This window comes from Humulus lupulus, chromosome 1 (assembly GCF_963169125.1).
Source record: "Humulus lupulus chromosome 1, drHumLupu1.1, whole genome shotgun sequence".
Taxonomy (NCBI): Eukaryota; Viridiplantae; Streptophyta; class Magnoliopsida; order Rosales; family Cannabaceae; genus Humulus; species Humulus lupulus.
In genome coordinates, this window is record NC_084793.1 from 178,445,351 (window position 1) to 178,465,597 (window position 20,247).

The following is a 20,247-nucleotide window of genomic DNA, read 5'->3' on the forward strand; positions in this document are numbered from 1 at the left end:
GGGCACTCATCTTGGATTTGTGAGGACACTCTATCGACTTATGAGGTCCGGTACAGATCCAACATGTAAGAGGCTTCTTGAACGGGGGGTTACTACCTTTGCTAGGAGAGTTAGACTCCACAATCCTTTTCTCTCCTCCCCCACTCTTGCTCTGCCAAGACTTCCCAAACTTTTTACTCCCAACATTACTTCCACTAGTCGAAGGGTTGGTCTTCTTGGATTGAATTTTCCCTGATGAGTAATCAGTCAGTCGTTTAGCAGCAGCTTGAGCAGTGGCTAGGTCAGCCACTCGCTGTCTCTCGAGCTCTTGCTTTGCCAAAGGCTTCAGACCTTCTAAAAACGCGAAGAGTTTGTCCACTTCGGACATGTCTTTAATATCCAACATCAACCCAGAGAATTTCTTCACGTATTCTCGGATTGTTCTAGTGTGCTTCAGCTCTCTCAACTAGCGTCAAGCTATGTAGGCAACATTTTAAGGGAGAAACTGCGTCTTCAACTCTCTCTTTAGATCTTCCCATGTTGCTATGGTGCATCTGCCGTTCTGAATGTCGTCGTACTTCGTCCTCCACCACACTTTGGCATCTGCAGACAAGTACATCGTTGCCATGGCGACCTTGCCATCTTCTGATTCAGCTCTCACGGCTCTGAAGTAATGCTCCATATCTAAGAGGAAGTTCTCCAAGTCCTTTGCGTCTTTAGCCCCACCGTAGGGCCTCGGCTCAGGGACTTTTACTCTCCCATATTCCATGCCAATGGGTCCAGTTGTAGGCTGATTCCCAACTGCCCTCATGGTGAGGTTCAACTTGGTGTTCATCTCCAACATCTCATCCTTCAATGCCTCAACTGACCCCCAACAATTCTCTACGAGGTCATTTAATACTTCTTGTAGGTCCTTTAGCGCTCGTTCCACTGCCTCAATATGTTCCTCCCTCTGAAGACTATTGGATGTGCTTGAAAGGTTTTCCCTCCGCTCGATTGCAGTTATGCGGGATAGTAGATTGGTCGTATCCCGCTCAAACACAGCCATGCGGTTTTGTGCGTTAGTCGTCTCCGGTTCTAGCCTGACAAAGCTAAGATCCCTGACTCTTTTGTCCAGGTCGTCTAGCTCTCCAACGTGCCTCTCCAATGCTTCAATCCTTTGAGTGTTACTCACCATCATGCAGGGTCACCAAGCTTTCTCAAACTTAGCTCTGATACCAACTGTCACGGGCCGCCAACTTCGATACTCGAATTGACGGAACGTGAGACACTTGTTAGCGCTCTTAGCTAGCAAGTCAGCCTAGAATTCACACCTGCAGAAAGCAAACTCAATGGTTAGCCACGTTACAAGTCTCACACAAGTAAGTGCAATTATGAAGCGGGAGCAAGCACGAGGCAAGCTATCCAGAGACAACATCCCACACAATAATCAGAGCATACAACACAGTCAAGTGGCACGCAATGGCCCAACGAAGGTAACAAACAAGCAACACATAGACCGTAAAGAAAGCATACACAAAGGGGCATGGCAAAGCATCATTTTATTCATATAAGGCCTTGATAGGGCAAGGGAGTACACAACTTAAGCCCGTATCTGCTGGTGGCCATGGTGCTTCCTTAAGTCACCAGGTCACCTCCCCCTAAGGAGCTTTCTAAGGAAATGAAGTCTTCCCTGGAACATATATGATTTTTGTCTGTGAGACATATGCATAATTACAAAAGTGTCATCCCCTACCCATGAGATTACTTGGTGCAAGACTTGACTAATGATCAAGCACCAAGGCATGCTCATATATACAAAATGGCTCCCTGGAGGTGTGTCATGACGCAGCACGTCACACTGGGCAGGAGGGAAGGGGCAGGTTGGCCTGGGCTTGTGGCAGCTAGCTGTTGGCGTGGGCCAGGAGGTGTGCGACCCAAAAGCTGGGAAAGGCTAGAGGCTTGGATCGGGCCTGGGCTGGTGCAAGGCAGGCCCACGGTGGCTGGGGAGCTGGCTTGGGCCTCATTTTTGCTATTTCTTTTGTCTCAAAAATGTTATTTTCCCTTCATTTTTTCTTGCTTTTTCAAGAGCAAAAATGCAACAAATTATCTAAAAAAAAATATAAATTAAATTAAAACTAAATATTTTCAATAATAAAATATACAACATAAGTTCCATGAAAATATTAATTAAAACTTAATTTACTTAAACATTTAAGCTCAAAATTGCATCTTTTTACTTCTAACTTAACAATATTAATTATAAATAATTAAACTACAACATATTATAATAAAATATCTATAAAAACATATAAAAATCTAAAAAAATTAAAATAAACCTAATAAATTCAAAATTACTTAAAAACTTAGTAAATTACTTAAAAACTCAAAGACTAAGCAACAATTAGCATAAAAAATGTGGTAAAAATAACTCTATTTTGTAGAGTTATCACACCCCAAAACTTAAAGTTTTGCTAATCCTCAAGAAAAAGAAAAATTAAACACACATTATTTATTGGTGATATAAAAAAGATTTTCTCAAAAATTGCACAATGACAATAGTTCGCAAAAAATATTATGGATAAAAGTTAAGTTTATGTAATTAATTAAATTGTCAATTTTGCTTTTAAAAAGAGGTTTTCATTAAAATTATTTTTCACTTAAACTTATAGGAAATAAAAGTGTTATTGTTATGAAAAATGTAAATTTTTTTTACAAGCAAAATTGACCCAATAATTAAAGAAAAAACTTAAAAATTATTCATATTTTTAAGAGAATTAAATTCAAACTCAATCAAGATTTTTATCATTGAAAATGATTAATATCACCAAATATTTTTTTTGAATTTTTATGATAATGAACAATTTAATTTTTTTTAACATGACAACAATATATATATATATTTTCAAACAAACACAAAACACAATAAAACAATAAAATGAAACATAAACAACACAAAACACAATAAAACAATAATTAACACGAAACATAAACAATAAAAACAACACAAAATGATAATAACTATATAAACTTAATACCCCCAAACTCAATTTAAACATTGTCCTCAATGTGTCAACATATAAATATAAATTAAAATTTACAAGAGGTTAGAGTTTAGAATGGTCGTACCTTATCGTTGTGCAACATCAAGAGAGCAGGAAACACTTTAACAAAAAGTATAACACACAAAAGTAATTATGAAAACAAGCACACAAAAATAAAAACACAAAACACATAAACACAATTTACCAAGAGTAATTTCAAGCAATCAAATAACTTGGTAAATAGGATCCTCAAGGAGGATTTCATTAACTTCATCGGTTTTTAATTCTAAAAATAGTTTTAATTTTTGTCCATTAACTTTAAAAATATCACCATTGTTTGGATTTTCAATTTCGATAGCTCCATGTGGAAAAACAACTCGAACAATATAAGGACCGGTCCACCTAGAGAGTAATTTTCCCGGAAATAAATGCAAATGAGAGTTGTATAAAAGGACTTTCTGACTTGGAGAAAAATCTTTTCTCAAAATATTTTTGTCATGGTAAAATTTCATACGATCCTTATATTTTTTTTGAATAGTCATATGCATCATTCCTAATTTCGTCTAGCTCATTCAATTGAAGTTTTCTTTTCTCACATACCTTGTCTAAAGAAAAGTTTAACTGCATAATTGTCCAAAAGGCTCTATGTTCTAACTCAATAGGTTAGTGGCACGCCTTCCCATACACAAGTTTGTTAGGTGACATGCCAATGGGCGTTTTGTGCGCGGTACGATATGCCCATAATGCATCAGTGAGTCTTAAGGACCAATCTTTCCTGGTTGGATTCACAATTTTTTCTAAAATGTGCTTAACTTCCCTATTAGACACTTCAACTTGATCACTAGTTTATGGGTGATATGGTGTTGAGACTTTATGTGTAATGACATATTGTTTAATCAAATGTTCAAATGACTTATTACAAAAGTGTGTACCGTTATCACTAATGATAGCACACGGTGAACCAAAACGAGAAAATATATTTTCTTTCAAAAACCGAAGCACAACTTTGTGGTCATTAGTGTGGCATGAAATAACTTCAACCCATTTAGACACATAATCAACTCCAACAAGAATACAAAGGTTACCAAAAGAGTTAGGAAATGGTCCCATAAAATCAATGCCCCAAACATCAAATATGTCGATAATAAGAATAGGATTTAAAGGCATCATGTTTCTTTTAGTTAAACTTCATAACTTTTGGCAACGTTCACAAGCTTTACAATAAACATATGTATCATGAAAGATAGTAGGCCAATAAAAGCCACATTGTAGAACTTTAGCAGCTGTTTTCTTACTACTAAAATGTCCTCCACACGCATGATCATGACAAAAATATATAATTTTAGATTGGTCACAATTTGGAATGCATCTTCTAATTATTTGATCAGGGTAGTATTTAAACAAGTAAGGTGTTAGGAAAACTTATACATGATCTTTATTTATTTTCATGTATATCTAATATTAAACAAATTAATATGAGATAGCCTAAAACATGTTTCTAAAATTGAATTCAAAGAGAAACAATGAATAGAATACTTACAGTATACGCAGCGGAATGAAAGAGTCATTCCTTCAGTTTCTCTAACTCTTGTATCCTCTCTGTCGCAGAGTATTATCAAGAAAGTGAACCGATCTTCTATTTTCTTCATAGTCTTCCAATGTATCCTTAGAATCACCTAGACTAGTGTGAGAAATTCTCAACACATGAGATAGATATAGAGAGAAGAAGAGAAAATAACAAAGAGGCTTATAAAAGGACTTGTGTTTAGAGAGAATCTAAAACTATCAGAAAACCAGCGATTAAACTTATGTTTTGACTTCTCTCTAAGCACTCCTTTTATAGACTCAATTATGCCATTTAATTTAATTAATAAATCAATAAAATAATAGTCATTTTAAAGCCCTAGGTCAAAATTATCATGGGCTTTAGGCTCGTGAAATTTCCCATTTGATTATAAGCCCATTGGACTTAAAATCAAGGCCTGTATTATTTTCTATTGATTTAATTAATTAAATAATTAATTAAATCCTTTATCAAATTAATTACTTATAATTTGAACCTTGATTTAAACTTATTTATTAATTTAGATACCAATTTATCTTAATTAATAAATCTGCCATAATTTCTCTTTTCTTCTCAAAATTACATAACTCTGTGAAACTATCCAAAATTGACCTAGTCAACTTTGATAATTATAATTGATAATTAAATCAATTAATTGAGACTATCTAGATGATTTTATCCAAGGTACAATGGGGACCATGGGCCTATGAAATCAAGCTCCAATAAGTTATCATAAATCTAACAAATAAATTTACTAACTTATTAATTCCTTGTGACTCCACTATAGACTTGGAATTGCACTCTTGAATTCATAGAACGCTCTATAACAAATATATATATGCTATTAGTTATCCATTGTTACAACCATAATTATCACTCAATCCTCTTAGACGATCTACAATGAGATAGGACTAAAATATTGTTTTACCCCTCATTGTATTGTATCCTTAAAACACTTAGTTCCTTGTAAATGATATTTCAGTAAACTAATTTAATTACTGAAATGAGATATCTATCATTTAACACCTTGAACCAAACTAAAAGGAAACCATCATTTCACTTCTTCATCAGAAGCTATAGATGTTCATATCTATGATTAACACTCCCACTCAATTATACTACCGAGTGCCCAAGATGTAAGTATGGGCTAGTCCGTAGGGTAAGCTGGTAACGAACAAGTCAAAGAACTCAAATAATACAATCAGTTAGAATACTAACCACTCAGAATTGAGATTGAATTGACCTATGGTCAACTATATGATATGACTAGAATAGATAATAACGGTATATTTACTTATCTTATCAATTGTCAATATCGGTCCAGTCCGATGTAACAAATACATTCGATCTTATCTACTTTGCTAATGTTCTGGAAAGAACATAACATTGTAATGTGTAAGCATATCATATCGTAGATTGTCAAGTCAGTGTAAATCTGGTGCACTGACTATTCTTAGGACTAACTTATTTTGAACATATAATCATATTTATATTCCACTGTAATTACCTCACTATAAATAAGATTAGCTATATGCTCAGGATTCAATAGAAGTTTACATTATTTAAATAATCATGAAAATAAAACATGTGAGCAAAGTGATTGACCAAGTCAAAAAATAATTTCTATTCTTTTATTGATAATAAAATGAGATTACAAAGAATTTGGGTTTTAATTAGGGCATAAAACCCCAACATAAGGATCATCCCAAATAAAAATTTTCACCTCAGAATAAAATTTAGATTTATCATGCTTATACCAATGCGATGGTATTTCTTTAGTGACCAAATAATTAACAATATTAGCATACCAAGGCAAGGAAGAAACATGCATCAATTGTTCATTAGGAAAAGTTTCAGTGATAGGAGTGGAATCATGTATAGTTTCAACAACTAGTCTAGATAAATGATCAGCAACAACATTTTAAGATCCTTTTTATCACGTATTTCTAAGTCAAATTCTTGTAAAAGAAGGATCCAACGGATCAAACGAGACTTGAGATCTTTTTTCAATAAGAGATATTTTAATGCAGCATGATCAGAATAAACAATAATTTTAGACCCTAACAAATAAGATCTAAATTTCTCCAATGCAAAAACAACAGCAAGCAATTCTTTTTCGGTTGTGGAATAATTTAATTGAGCATCATTTAAAGTTTTTCTAGCATAGTAAATTACATGAGGTATTTTTTCAAGTCTTTGTCCTAAGACAATACCTATAGCATAATTAGAAGCATCACACATTATTTCAAAAGGTATTTTCCAGTCAGGGGGTCGAATAATGGGTGCAGTAGTCAACAAATTTTTCAAATTTTCAAAGGCAACATGGCAATCATTATTAAAGACAAAAGCATTTTCTTTTCCAAGTAAATGGCATAAAGGCCGAGAAATTTTGCTAAAATCTTTTATAAATCGTCTATAGAAACTGGCATGACCTATGAATGATCTAATTTCTTTCACAGTTTTAGGTGGGGGAAGTTTTGAAATAAGATCAACTTTTGCTTTATCAAATTCCATTCCCTCATATGAGATTACATGACCTAAAAAAAATTCCCTTTTGAACCATAAATAACATTTTTCCCAGTTAAGCACAAGGTTTTTCTCTTTGCAACGAATCAAAACAAGTGAAAGATGGTGCAAACATTCATCAAAGGAGGAACCAAACACAGAAAAATCATCCATAAACACTTCAAGAAATCTTTCAACCATGTCAGAAAAAATTGAAATCATACACCTTTGAAAAGTCGTAGGTGCATTGCATAATCCAAAAGGCATGCGACGATAGGCAAAAGTTCCAAAAGGGCATGTAAATGTAGTCTTTTCTTGATCTTCTGGGGCAATGGGGATTTGGTTATATCCCGAATACCCATCAAGAAAGCAATAATATGCATGGCCAGCTAAACGTTCAAGCATTTGATCGATAAAGGGTAATGGAAAATGGTCTTTTCTAGTAACATTATTCAGCTTTCTATAGTCTATGCACACTCTCCACCCCGTTTGTACTCTAGTAGTGATTAATTCATTTTCTCATTTTCAACAACTGTGATCCCAGACTTCTTAGGAACAACTTGAACTGGACTAACCCATTGACTATCAGAAATAGGGTAAATGATACCTACGTCTAATAATTTTATGATCTCTTCTCTAACTACTTCTTTCATATTTGGATTTAGCATTCTTTGACATTCCCGAGAGGTTTTAGCATTCTCTTCTAGATGGATTCTATGCATACATATGGATGGGCTAATTCCTTTAACGTCTCCAATGGTCCAACCTATGACTTCTTTATGTTTTCTAAGGACATCTAACAATTTATCTTCTTGTTCTTATCTAAAGCGGATGCTATGATAACAGATAAGGTTTCAGACTCTCCTAGAAAAGCATATTTTAAATTTTCTGGCAAAGGTTTAAGGTCTAACTTTGGAGACAGAAATTGATTGAACATGATCTAAGGGTGAAAAAGGTTCAACTTTGGTTTCATTTAAGGGTATAGACTCTAGCAAAGAACTCACATCATCATTAGAGTCATCAGCATGCAAGTTCATACCAAAGTATTTTTCACAAAAGTCAAGTGAGTCATTTCCATCATCTTCATAAATACTATCTATCATGTTAACTTCATGCACTTCCTCACACTCAATAGATTTAACAACATTAAATACATTCAATTCTACAATCATATTTCCAAAAGATAATTTCAAAACACCATTACGACAATTTAAGATTGCATTAGATGTTGCTAAGAATGGTCTACCTAGAATGATAGGAATTTGAGCATGCATATTTTCCACAGGTTGAGTATCAAGAACAATGAAGTCAACAGGAAAGTAAAATTTATCAACTTTTATCAAAACATCCTTTATAATGCCTCTAGGAATTTTCACAGCACGGTCAGTTAATTGAAGAGTTATAGAAGTAGGTTTTAGTTCACCAAGACCAAGTTGCTTATAAAAAGAATAAGGCAATAATTTCACACTAGCACCCAAATCAAGTAAAGCCTTGTTAATAAAATGATCACCAATAATGCATGAAATTGTGGGACACCCAAGAACTTTATATTTAACAAGACTCTTATATTGAATAATGGAACTAGCTTGTTCAGTTAAAAACGCCTTTTTAGGAACATTAATGTTTCTTTTAACAGTACAAAGATCCTTTAAAAATTTAGACTAGGCAGGAATTTGTTTAATGGCATCTAAGAAATGGATATTGATACTAACTTATTTGAAAACTTCTAAGATGTCATTATATTGGCCGCATTTTTTAATGGGAATTAATCTTTGTGGGAATGGGGCTTTTGGAATGAAATGATGGATTGGAGTTTCCTTGTTTGAAGAGTCATTGGCATTAGAACTAGAAGGCTGACTCTTTTCTTTTTCTTTTTCAACTTCGCGTATGTAATCGGGTTTGACAATGTTCTTTCCGGACCTAAGAGTTGAAATTGATTTGAATTATCCATTATGACTAGACTTTCCTATCTCATATTGACCTTTTGGATTAGGGATAGGTTGACTAGGGAATGTTCCTTTTTCTCTATCAGCTAAAGCAGTGGCGAGTTGTCCTACTTGTGTCTCGAGTTTGGTAATTGATTGAGACTGATTTTGTAGGACTTGTTGAGTGGATTGCATAAATTGTTGTAAAGTATCTTCTAAGGAAGGTTTCCTTTGTTGAGGATATGGTTGATTTTGTGGGGCATGAGTTTGGTTTTGCGTGTTGTATTGGTGCCCTTGATTCATTTGAGGTTGGTTTTGTCTCTATGAAAAATTTGGATGGTTTCTCCAATTTGGATTGTAGGTTGATGAAAATGGGCTATCATTTGGTTTCCCATAAGCATGAAGAGCATTGGCCTCCTTAGAAAAGACTTCTTGGTAGGAAGGACATGATTGAGCATTATGGCAAGGACTAGAACATATAGAATAAACATCTTTTCTTGGTTGTACCGGAGAGTTTATAGTTGGGCTTATGGCTAAAGCTTCTACTTTTCTCGCCAATTTTTCTAAGGATGTTCTTAAGTCTAATTCCTCTTTTACTTCATACCTTCCTCCTCTTTTTGGTGAATTAGTTGACCTAGACCTAGGATCAAAATAATTCCATTGTTGTGAATTGACAGATAAATCTTCAAGGGCGTCCCAAGCCTCTTGTCCTTGGAATTTTAAATTTTTTCCAGTATGCATAGATTGAATCATTTGACGAATAGAGGAAGTCAAACCATCATAAAAATATTTTACAAGTCTCCATTTTTCAAAACCATGATGATGACATTTTAATAATAAATCTTTAAACCTTTCCCAACATTCATAAAACTCTTCATTATCTTTTTGAAAAAACTCAGAGATTTCTCTCCTTAGACTATCAGTTTTAGACATAGGAAAAAATTTCAGCAATAATTTATTATAAAGTTGATCCCATGTAGTTATAGACCCCGTGGGAAGGGAATTTAACCAAGTTTTTTATTTGTCTTTTAATGAAAAAGGGAACAATCTTAGTTTGACCGACTCATTAGAAAAATTTTGAAATTTAAATGTTGAGCAAATTTATAAGAAATCTTTGACATGCATGTAAGGATCCTTTCTATCTAACCCATAAAAAGATGGCAACAATTGAACGATTGATGATTTAAGCTCAAAATGGGTAGCAGAAGTGGTTGGAAGAACAATACATGAAGGAGCATTAGATGAAATAGGTGCAAAATATTCAAGCAAAGTTTTTTCAGGCACAACATTTTCATCAACAGAATTAGTAATTGGTTCCATGATGCTCAAATTTTTATTAACACTTTTAATTTCAAACAAAGATAAACGTCTTTTTACTAATCGATTTTTAGAGTTACGTTCCCAATGATGCATACAATTTTCACAAACAAGGCAACAAAGATAATCTCAAACAAGCAATTTTCTGATGTGGAAGATCAGTTAAAACCGCAACCACATAGCATACTTAGAATTTTTAGAGATTTCACAACAATATAATTTTTATGGTTTACTTATCCCCAAGCCTATTTGATTCCACTTACTCGCACACTACTAACAACTCTCCGAGGTTAATTAGTAGAGGCGGATTGAGAATTTTGTTCAAATTTCCTTTAAGCAAAAATTGCTTATGGTGAATGGACAAGATTTAGGTTTCTCTTTTTTTTTTCAAGTATTTTTTTTCACAATTACACTAAAATATGATAAAAGACAAAGAAAAATAAGGTAAAATTAAATAAGACTATAAAAATTAGGCAAGAGTAGGGAGGCATAGCATGCCATCAAAAAAATAAGGTAAAAATTAGGAGGCACAAGTGCCATCAACTAAAACATAAGATAAAAGACTAGGAGGCAAAATTGCCATCAACTAGTAACTTGCAAAAATAAAAACTACAACAAGATAAATAAAGAAAGTTACAACAAAGGTTAGGAGGCACAAGTGCCGTCAACTAACAAAGTAATACAAGGAATAAAAACTATAACAAAATTACAACAACAATAGGAGGCACAAGTGTCATCAACTATAAAAATTAAAAAGATAGATTGATAGGAGGCACAAGTGTCGTCAACTAAAAAAAACAATAAATATAAATATATAAGTAAGTTTTTTTTATGGGTGGTAGAACCGTCCCAAATTTTCTTTTTGTCTTTTTTTTTTTTTTAAGTTTTTCTAGTTTTAAATATATATTTTATATTTTTGTATATATAGTTTCTTTTTTTTTAAGTGCAAAAAGTAAAATAACTAGTAGAAGAATTCACTAACCTTGAGATAAATTTCGTTTCTTTTCTTTCAACTCCCCGGCAACGGCGCCAAAAATTTGATGGACCCAAAATGGGTATGTTTTCAAAATTTATACTTGCAAGCGCATGAATCGTATATGAAATATAGTGTTCGTGTAAGCAGGAGATCGAACCTAAAGGAGTTGTCTAAAATAAAAAAGAAAACTATTTTAAACCAAAATTAATAAATTCTAACCTAGCTCCAAAGATTGATGAGTTTTAATGTTATGAACATAAAATAAAAGATTGAAAATAAAACTATTTAAGAGAATAAACATAAACCAATAATGATTTGAAAATAAGTGTTAAAAGAAAGATTATTAAGATACTAGAATCCACAAAATGTAAGTTTAATAATATTTATTAGTATATTGATTCCCAAGTTTTAGTGATAGTTAAAATAAGTCAAACTATCATTTTCCAAATAGATTTATAATTTTAAGCAAAAATTACTTCTAAGAAAAGATAAGATTTTTCTTCACTTTTCAAAAAATATAATTTCAAAGTATTTAATGTGAATCAACCTAATGAAACAAAAAAAATAAAAATCAAATAACATTATTTATAAGGCAAAACATAATATTTTTGTTCTAAGCATTGAATGTGTAAAATTTAATGACACATCTTACACAAAGAATATTATGTTTTGCAAAATGAAGAACAAAGTGTATATTATCTAACAATCCAAAATATGAGATATTAAAGATGAAAGACATATATGAAGAAGAAAAATCCATATAAACTTTGTTGCATTACAAGGGAAATCAACATACAACATAAATATTATCTAGTTACAAGTTGCTTCATCATGATCTTCATAATCTTATGAAAAAGATTAGAAGCACATAACTAGAATGGAAATTACAAAATAAATGAAATACATCCTTGAAAATGCTCTTGAAAAACCCAAAATGGAAGAGAGAATGGTAGAAAGAAGATGGTAACCAAAAATTAAGTACCCCAAAATGGTCTTGAAATTCCATATTTATAGTCAAAATGAGAGCATTAAAATAATCAACTTAAATTAATTAAATAAAATAAATATGGTATGTAGAGGTAAATTCTAGGGTGTAATGATGATTTTGTGGTGAAAATGTGTAGAAAAGTTGGGTAAAAATATGACATTTTTAGACATTGGGGACAAGAAGACAAAGAGACCATTGGTGGGCTCAAGGAAGAGGCAAGGCAGCTGGTTCGGTGGCTGGTGGTAGGGGCTTTTGGGCTCGGGCCTGGGATGGTTCTGCTGGGCCTAGTTGGTTGGAGGAGGGGCTGGGCTCAGTTGGAGGAAGAAGGCAGGGAGGAGCTTTTGGTGCTTGGGCCCGTGGCTGGGCTGCTGGGCAGGCGGGCCTGGGCTTGTGGCAGCTAGCTATTGGCGTGGGCTAGGAGGCGTGTGACCCAAAAGCTGGGAGAGGCTGGAGGCTTGGATCGGGCCTGGACTGGTGTAGGGCAGGCCCACGATGGCTAGGGAGCTAGATTGGGCCTCCTTTTTGCTATTTCTTTTGTCTCAAAAATGCTATTTTTCCTTCATTTTTTCTTGCTTTTTCAAGAGTAAAAATGCAATAAATTATCTACAAAAATAAACATAAATTAAATTAAAACTAAATATTTTCAATAATAAAATATACAACATAAGTTCCATGAAAACATTAATTAAAACTTAATTTACTTAAACATTTAAGCTCAAAATTGCATATTTTTACTTCTAACTTAACAATATTAATTATAAATAATTAAAATACAACATATTATAATAAAATATCTATAAAAACATATAAAAATCTAAAAAAATTAAAATAAACCTAATAAATTAAAAATTACTTAAAAACTTAATAAATTACTTAAAAACACAAAGACTAAGCAACAATTAGCATAAAAATGTGGTAAAATAACTTTATTTTGTAGAGTTATCAGAAGTTCCATTCTTGGAAGCATGTTTCTTTGACACCATGGGCCTTTTTACCACGGTCCCAGCTCCGGCCCCGCTAGCCTTGAAGGCACCCCTTAGACTCGAGGTGTCTGGCAAGTCCATCTCTTCACCTGAAAAGGAATGAGCAGAAGATTCAGATACAAGGGACAGTTAGTCAAAGTAATGCAAAGACAAGAACAGAGCAAGAACCCTACCATCAAAGCTAGGGGAGGAGTCTACTACGATCAACTCGGGGTTATGAACCAGACTTGGTATAACCTCTAACTCCTGGACTACCGGAGGTGGGGGAAAGTATAGAATTATTACATCCTAGGTCCTAAGGAGTTCAGGCTCTTCTTTTAAGCTAGACTCATCTACAAACTGCCTAAAGCCGGGGGAGAATACACCTGACAAAAAGAAGGCCATGTCCTACGATTTTTCCTATAGTCCTAAAAAATGGAGGACCTAAAGTGGAGGGTGTTGTCAACCACAATGATGCATCTGGGCTAGCTATGGTCATAGCGTATCACTAGATGATCCACAAATTTGAGGAGTGTTGTGTTGAGGTTCGGGTTAGAAGGATGTCAACTAACGAGCTGATGGGAGTTGAAATGGATTAGCCTAAAACTAGAAGCAACCCGATCTAGTTCTCTATATGGGTTACCTTGGCCAGAAGTGCTGACTGTTACCCCAGACTCAGCTCGCTCTGGATTAGGACCCTGATTGTAACGCCCTACTTCCCTAGAGCCGTTACAATGTGATTTTAAAATGTGCCATTAGCTCGCTAATTGAGGTATTAGACAAAAAAGTGTGGTTAATTAAAATGAAGACTCATTTAAATAAGGTTTTGGTATAAAATGTTGGACATTCATTTAAATCATGAAAGTGTTACATTGGAATCCCAAAATACTGTTTAGAAACATATTTACAACTCAAAAGTTACTTTATAGTTGGCCTAAGCGACAAAATCAAACATTTATAACACGCTCCTCAAAATACCCCAGCCGTGGCGGCTAGGTAGACCAAACATGTACATACTGCTCCATGCCCTCCAACTCATGGTTGATCAACCTTTTCCTTGCCCTTACCTACACCATAGAGCACCCGTGAGCCGAGGCCCAACAAGAGAGCTTCAAAGGATGGCATACAATAATTTATCTCAACAAATACATTCTTAATTAAAGGCAACAAAAAATTACAAGTTTCTATTGGAATACACAACAATACAGCAGTATAACAGCACAATAGCATAGTGGCATAATAGCATAACAATACAGTAGCACAACAGTGGCCTTCGCCGATCGGGGTGCACTATCAGGCACCAAGTCCACGGTCTTAACCGAGCGGGTGTGTACAACACCCTTAGAGGGTCTTGCTCTGGCAACCCACATTTAGCATGATTAACACTGATCCTAGCCCTTTGCCACTTCTGGCTCTTGCCCCTCCCGACTCTTGCCGCTCCTGGCTTTTGCCACTTTCGGCTCTTGTCGCCCGCCTCTTGTCGCTCCCGGCTCTTGCCGATCGGTCACAATCATATGTATAACACAATAGCTATAAAAAAATACACACAACACTACACACCACATAGCTCTACGGACACAAACAATAGTCCCGAGCTGACAACCCAAAGCGATCCGAGCACGATCCTAATCCCGAGCCTGAGCGGTAAAACCTAGTCACAACGTAATGATAAGTAGACATCCATCATGTCCTAACAATTAAGAATTTTGGATTAAAATACAAGCCTTCAGGACCTTGAATTCTACTAAACCAGGTTGTAAAATCCTTCCCGAGCCTTAACATCTGGGTTCCTGAGCTTAAAACCTTCAATTGCCCAACATTGCCCATTTGAGTCGCGGCCCAGCCCTTAAGGGTCGCAGTGCTCTCAAGTCAGAGAGCCTTGGGCTCTCATCAAAGGGACATGGGACACGACGCGCCTCAGCTTGCGCCGCGGCGCCTGGGCAAAAATCCGAGGCCCTAAGCCTCTGAATTCATGCGGACCGCGGCGCCTGAAGAACAGGGTCACGACTCAAGCCTCAAAATCTAGAAATCCCATGCACTTTCTCAAGCTACATCTCCGAATTTCTACCCAAATCAATCCCTAAACCTAGAATTAGATCTAGAATTCATACCAAAACAACATTAGCAATATAACCACCCCAAAACTTATCCTATAAACCCATCAAAACTGAAAAATAAGACCAAAACTTAACCTTAAGAAAAACCTTTAAGCCACAACTAAAACCACCAAATTTATGGGGAAAGCCTTACCTCACTGAAGAATCAAACCTCTTAGGCTGTCTCAGACCTTCTCTTAGCTTGATCTTCCCCAAGTTCCAGCTTCTAATCCTTGATTCCTCAGCTGAATTCTCAAAAGTTCCACCAGAACTTCAAGCACACCATTGAGAGGGAGAGAGAGTCGAGTAAAGAAAGAGAGATAGACTGAGATATGTTTCCCCCTTTTGGCTAATTCTAGACTTTTAGTTACCTTAAGTCTATCATCAGATGTAGAATACCCAAAATGCCCCTAAGTATATTCTTAGTCCTCTAATGTCACTAAGGGCAATCCCGTTATTTGCATTATTCCCGCTAATTCCTCGAGTGGTCCTATAAATCCCCAATCGGTCCTGACATACTGAAATAACCACTAAATCACTACCTATTACTCGGTAATCCTGAACACATATTATGTCCCCAAAATACCCTAGGCTCACCCTGAGCCAGGTATTCGACTCCGTTGTGACTATTTCACCATTCCGCTCCCTAGGACCGTCTCGGATCACACATCACAAACATATCACCACAATCTTGTGGTCTCAATCACAACATACATATAATTTATATTTATGCCCTTAACGAGCCAAAATTACAATTATGCCCCTATTAACTGAAATGGGCCTACATGCATATTTAATTCACCTAAACATGCATTTCTAATCACATAATCATTTAATCAACATATTAACATAATTAAATCAGTTATTGCCCTCCTGGCATGCTAATCACGACACTAAGCCTTATTAGCAAATTTGGGACGTCACAACTATCCCCTCCTTATTAAAATTTCGTCACCAAAATTTACTCAACCATCTCGGAATACTGATTCTACATGCTTGACTATACCCTAAAAGTCAGGTTCTTTACCTTGCCACTTCTTTGCAACACTTTCATAAGAACGATAGTCTTAATCTATATGACTTTAGCTCTAATGTCCAGAGTTCCACGAGCTTTTCCTTCCACAATAAATTCCCTTGAAACCCCAGGGCCTCTTCACCCGATCAGGGGTAGTATTCACACTTCTTCCCTTAACATTAGCACTAGTAACACCTCATGAGCCTCTACCTATGTTGGGGTAAGGCTAAACCGTAGGCCCCTGGCCTAGTCCTTATTAGGATCTTTTAGATCTATCCAAATCTAGAATCAAAATTCCTTCTTCCTTTCCCAAACTCCTTTACCCTTCTTAGTCCACAATATTCGAAGAAGCACAAAGTCTCCAATCATGGAACCCTACGTTCCCATACTCAAATTTGCGAACTTTATATTCTTCAGTAAAGTAAACACTCTGCCCTAACAATCCTCAATAATTTTACTGGTCCTTCAAACCCACTCCGAATTAGAATACTTCCTGTTCCTAGTTTCATTTTCCCCGGAATAAGTATTTCTCATTTCCTATCTCATAGTATCTTACTATGAGCCACTCTACCCAGCTATCGACATTCATTATTGTGACAATCCATCCCAAGGACTGTATTTACCTAAAGGTCCCACAACTCACATATTTGAAGTAAAACACTCAAAGTCTGAGTTACTCTTTCAGGTTATCCGTTGTCTAAAGGTAACCATGAATTCCAAATTCCAACCTTATACTCATCACCCTCTATGATCCTCTTCCTGAACTTGGGAACTTAAGAGTCTTAATCTAGCACTGTCGACTTTGGTGTCCAGTGGGGACGCACTGTCTCCTTTTGTACACACTCCCTGTTTTGATACCTCACTCATGCCAACCATAGTGTATTAACCCAATAGGTCAAGTCACAACTTTTTGCATCCACTCACCTCATCCGCAGTCTGAGGGGATCCACCTTTAGGGTCCATACCTATATTCTTTCATACTAACTTCAGGATATCCTAGAGTCATAATAGCCCTTCTAGCTTTTGATTATCATTTCTCACTTACCAAAAGATCAGGTCGTGGGCCTCCCAATATTCAACTCTCTGGATACAATAATCGTAAAGGGCTAACCTAAGGCTCGTCCTGCATCTTCCCCTCAATGCCAGCATCCATCGGATCCCTCATCCGATTCACATATCTTAACCCATCTGTGCTAAAGTGGTAGGATTCTTAACCATTCCTACAAGATCTTCTTTTGGTGTTTCACCATTTATTCATAGAGGTATACCTGCTACTTCTCAATCGCATGTTCTGGACCGATCTTGGTCATTAATCCACCCTAACCGTGGCTAACTAGCATTACTATCAACTCGACATCCCATGTAGAACATCTAAGTCCTTATCCCTTCACCTGTTATGAGGTATAAACGACCACTTTTCCAGTGTATATACGGGCACACCCTAATCCTTAATGCACCACACTAATATTACATGTTCTTAGTAAGGACAGGGTCCACTGCACCATCCTCCTATACCAGTCCATCCCATGGATATCCTAATACCATGGTGGGAAGAATGGGAGGTGGACCTCAAATTCTGATATCCAGCGTCTGGCCTTTGCGAATAAGGTTGCAGGCCACCATGGTAGCATCATTCACTACCTGTCGAAAGTCTTTCTCCTTCGAAGGAAGGTGAGACAATGTCTCGTATTGACCCCCAAGGGTCTCAGATCACCTTGTCCTCTTGAATATAGTTGCACAAAGAACGAACTCAGTTAGAAGCATTAAACTCAAAAAAATGAAAATGATAAGAGAGTTTGCGTACATAATTTAGAAATTTAGGAGACTTACGAGGGCAGTTAAAGTATCGTTGATAGCAATTCTTGAACCCATTTGACATAAAGAACTGCTCTTTATAGTCATTTGGGTGGCTGGGGAGGTCAATAACAGAAGTCGAGTTGGGGAAGTGAGAGAGGTAGTAAAAGCCGTCACCTTGCACCTTTTGATCAGGACTGGCCTTGAGGCTGAAGAAGTACATAATATCAGCTGGGGTGGGGACCTCCCACTCGTGCCTCAAAAACAAATATTTTGACACCGCCAAAAGTTGATACGAGTTTGGGGGGAGCTGGAACGGAGCCATTTCGACGTAGTTCAAAAAATCCATGAAGTACTAGTCTAATGGGAGGAAAGCACCTGCCTTCAGGTGCTCATCACTCCAAGCCCCAAAGTCATCTTGAAGAGGGGTGCAGCTCCGCTCTCCTTCCTACGGAGGTCGGGCGAGGAGGCCATCAATTCCAACCTCGATCCCATGGTTCAGCAGTATTTTTTTCACTTTCCCCTGCGACGTTATTCGGGACACGATGTGCTCGGCCTCGAAAAAAGAATTTGGGTCGACAATAATCTTCCTCTCCACCACTGGGCCGAAGTGAGGAATTGGAGATTCAGATGTGATTTGCTTATCTTTATTCTTGTTCTGAGTAGAGGAGCTCCTGATGTTTTTCTTTGGTGTAGCCATGATCTAGCTCGCCTGACGACAAAGCGGCCTATTAGTGGCAGCCTAAGACAATGACTAGCTACGACGATAAATGTATGGTGACCTAAGGGTTTGAGTGGTTTACTTTTGGTGATTCAAAATTTACACGAGCTAAGATATGTCCTAGCACCAACGTGTGTTTTCACGCGCAGGCCTAGGCCACATGCTATGAATTCAGGAAATTCCCTGATACTTCGGGATTCGCGTGTCAGATCTGTCAGACTCACTACTTTCTTTTGAAGGAAGTTTAATGCAAAACTGCTTAAGGAATCGTGACCCTTAAGCTACCTAGAGCAAACCTAAAAACCTTTCAACTTCTACATCCAAGCATGTATCCTAATCGATTCATCAGTGACATATTCCTTGCAAAACCCATAAAATTTACCCAATTTTCAAATACCTTATTTCTAAACAAGCCTAGTATCGTTCTTTAAGCCTAAACCGAACCCTATTTAAACTCAGACATGGCCAGAACACGAAGCGGTACTAAACAAAAAATATTTTTCGAAGTAAAAAACTCATTGGAAAACAAAGAAGTGAAATATTCAAACCAGATGAGAAATTGCTTATAGTTTATACATTTGTTCGATGAGAATGCTGATGCGTCCACATGCAGGAGCGTGAGAGCTTCTGAGAAGCTGAAGGGCGATGAAGGTTTTTGGAAAAAAATTGAGAGAAAAAGGGTATTTTTGTTTTTGAAAGGAAATTTTTTGAATGTAAAGGTGGTAAGGTTCAGGTCTGATCTCCCTATTTATATGTAAGCTTTGGGGAATTAATTTGGGCCATCCGATTGAGTCAGCTCGAGATCCAAAGGCCAAGATTAAATGACCCGTTCGGCGGCAAAAAGATGATAGGATAGTTGTCACAGTCCTCGAAATCCAAACAGACGCCAATTACAGACGACCACGTGTTCAACACTCAAGTAGTAGGCAGACATGATTTTACATGAAGAAAGCCTAAAAGCCCTTACTGTGCGTGTCAGAAAGTGATGACCTCAAGCACGAGTAAGAGCTTGGGGGGAAAATTTTGTACCCTAAAAATTAGCAAGGGTTTAATCACTTAGCTAGGGGTACAGTTGGCAGATGAATATATGGAAAAAGTAGACGAGTTGAACATCTAGCTAATGATGATGGGAGCAGCTCGAGTTAGGACTTGCCAGTACGACATTCAGGTAACTAGTAGGCTGCCTCTTAGGATGACGGTCCAGTCTGAGACATGTAGTGGCTGGATCCCCTTTAGGGCACTCTGAATATGTTTAGCTTGTGGAAACCTGGTCATGCTGCATACTGAAGGATCCCGAGAGAGTCGGAGGCACTCAATATGCTCATTAATGTCCACGCGCTGTAATACAAATTTATTGTCTGAGATAACATGAGTATACTCTA

The 20,247-nt window shown here is 36.4% G+C and overlaps 1 non-coding gene across 1 annotated transcript; it reads left to right on the forward strand.

Annotated features, from left to right (window-relative positions):
- Positions 1-9,807: 9,807 nt before the first annotated feature.
- Positions 9,808-9,914, forward strand: LOC133813577 (small nucleolar RNA R71). Its single transcript, XR_009884587.1, has one exon. It is a non-coding gene; the product is annotated as a small nucleolar RNA R71 (small nucleolar RNA).
- The last annotated feature ends 10,333 nt before the right edge of the window (positions 9,915-20,247 follow it).